The sequence below is a fragment of the Octopus bimaculoides genome, chromosome 24, assembly GCF_001194135.2.
Source record: "Octopus bimaculoides isolate UCB-OBI-ISO-001 chromosome 24, ASM119413v2, whole genome shotgun sequence".
NCBI lineage: Eukaryota > Metazoa > Mollusca > Cephalopoda > Octopoda > Octopodidae > Octopus > Octopus bimaculoides.
Window position 1 is genome coordinate 30095070 of NC_069004.1, and position 2867 is coordinate 30097936.

The 2867-nt window shown below is 38.6% G+C and overlaps 1 long non-coding RNA gene across 1 annotated transcript in view; it reads right to left on the reverse strand.

Moving 5' to 3' along the window:
* Window positions 1–397: 397 nt before the first annotated feature.
* LOC128250665 (uncharacterized) overlaps window positions 398–2867 on the reverse strand; it is a 67319-nt gene continuing 64849 nt past the window's right edge. The window contains exon 4 of the long non-coding RNA XR_008266675.1: window positions 398–631. This is a non-coding gene — a long non-coding RNA (uncharacterized LOC128250665). The remainder of the gene's footprint in view (window positions 632–2867) is intronic.

Consider the following 2867-nt stretch of genomic DNA (forward strand, 5'->3'; position numbering starts at 1 on the left):
CTCTCTCTCTCTATATATATATATATATTCGAAGCGCCGGGGTTTTAATGGTGGCAGCTGATGAAGGAGATGTTTCTATGTGGCCTGCTTGTTTGTTGTACCTTGTTTATCATTTTGTCCATGTTCTTTTGCCACGTCATGTACCCAGATATGTATCTATAAGTACATGTGGACGAAGGTATATACATACATGTACATATATATGCATATACTCATATATTGTTTATATATATATACATACGATGGGCTTCTTTCAGTTTCCGTCTACCAAATCCACTCACAAAGCGTTGGTTGGCCCGAGGCTATAGTAGAAGACACTTGCCCAAGGTGACATGCAATATATATGAAAAAACAAAATGCAAAAAAAAAAACAAAAAAAAAAACAAAAGAAAGAAAACCAACCAAGCTACTTACTTACAGGCGGACGCCTTGCTTCCACCGAGCATCATAGAGAAACATACGCCGCCATTGAGACAAGATGTACTTGAAATTTGCTCCTCTGTACAGTTGAATCTGTTTGGAGGTACAGGTTTAAATGTGGTGGAGGAGGAGGAGGAGGAGGAAGAGACAGTGGCGGCGGTTGTGGATTTGCTGGGATCCAATGGTCTCGGAGATTTACGACTGCAGGCATCTGTGTGAGAGAGAGAGAGAGGAGGAAAGTGAGAGAGATATGAGGAGGAGGAGAGAGAGAGATATGAGGAGGAGAGAGAGAGAGATATGAGGAGGAGAGAGAGATATGAGGAGGAGAGAGAAAGAGATATGAGGAGGAGGAGAGAGAGATATGAGGAGGAGAGAGAGAGATATGAGGAGGAGAGAGAGAGATATGAGGAGGAGAGAGAGAGATATGAGGAGGAGAGAGAGAGATATGAGGAGGAGAGAGAGAGATACGAGGAGAGAGAGAGAGAGATATATGAGGAGGTGAGAGAGAGATATGAGGAGGAGAGAGAGAGATATGAGGAGGAGAGAGAGAGAGAGAGATATATGAGGAGAGAGAGAGAGATGAAGAGAGAGAGATGAAGAGAGAGAGATATGGGGAGAGGGAGAGATACGGGGAGAGAGATGAGAGAGAGAAGAGCAAGAAATAAGGGAATTAAAGAAATGAGAGGGAGAGAGAAAGAAGGGAGTGATGAGAGGGAGAGAGAGAGAGAGAGAGAGGAAGTAGAGAGAAGGGGAAAAGAGAGACTGGAAAGAGAAACAGAAACAGGGTGAGATGATAAAGGAGTAAGATTGAAATGAGAGAGGGGGAGAAAGTGAAAGTAAGAGGGCAATAAGGGAAGGAGAGAAATGAGAGAGAAAAGGTAAGAGTGAAGGAAAGAGACTAGAAAGAGAGAGAGAGAGAGGATGAAGAGAAGATGAAAGGTTAAGAGAGATGAAGTGGTGAGATATAGAAAATATAGAGAATATAAAATGAGAAATAAAACACGGAAATTCTATAAAAGTAAATATATTTTTTATGGTTTTAGGAAATTTCGCCGGAAACATCTTTGCCATAAAAGATTTTGCCATTTGGACAATAATAAAGCAATTTATACCAACACTTTTTAAAATAAAAAGGAAAAGAAATAATAAAAGGTTTTATAAACAGCGTTAAATAGGTAAGTCTTTATTCAATGTGAAACATTAAAAAAAAATGTGAGGATGTAATTTAAAAAAGCATGAAAACTCCAAATTTACAGCAAATTTTTCCAGGGCAAAAATGTTTACGGCAAATTTTTCAGATATGATTTTTTTTAAAGGTAAGTGAGAACTAGAAACAAAATATTGAAAACAAAGCAACCTGCGGATTTATTCATTTTGATAGCATTGTAGATTTCTATCCTTTCATTTTGAAAATCCCCCTCCTGAAAACTCAAACTTTTTGAGAGCTGGTTCAATAGGATTAATGACCTGGGTGTTTTATAACAATCATGAATGTTAAGAAGTCTCTTTTATACTGGGATTTCTTCAGAATTAAAAAAATGGTATCCTGTTATTTGACGTTTTTGTGGGCAGTTTTGTAGTAGTTGAGAATACAGAGCTCACTAGATTATTTCTCCTAGATTCTTTTAAGAGGCATACACATAACTACACTCAGACACACTCTGGGTTCAGTCCCACTGCGTGGCACCTTGGGCAAGTGTCTTCTACCATAGCCTCGGGCCGACCAAAGCGTTGTGAGTGGATTTGGTAGACGGAAACTGAAAAGAAGCCCGTCGTATATATATATATATATATATATATGTATGTGTGTGTATATGTTTGTGTGTGTGTGTTTGTCACACCCAACATCGCTTGACAGCTGATGCTGGTGTGTTTACGTCCCTGTAACTTAGCGGTTTGGCAAAATAGACCGATAGAATAAGCACTAGGCTTCTAAAGAATAAGTCCTGGGGTCGATTTGCTCGACTAAAGACGGTGCCCCAGCTTGGCCGCAGTCAAATGACTGAAACAAGTAAAAGAGTAAAAGAGTATAGAGGTATCGATTCGAGTCCCATGCATATGGAAAACCCACATTTTTCCGTCAAGGGCTTATATGCCCCCAATATTAGACTAGGATCTTTTTTAAAACGGGGGCCACATTTTTCATTAACGAAACACTTTGAAACTTGGAACACTGGTAGAATGTGTCATATAAAACATCTTTTTCTCTTAGTCTTCTTAAAAAAAAAAAGAAATCCATAAATTATTCCATGTTAAAGTTGTCGTATTTCTGTAATTTCAACCAATCACTGACGTCCATTCAGCCGATATACATTAAGTGTCGACTACATAAACAAACGATTCTGAAACAATTAACCCTAACCCTAACTCTAACCCTAACCGTAAGGTTAGGGTTAGGGTTAAAGCAAATTTAAAATGAAAAAAGCAAATAAAATGAAGGTATGGAG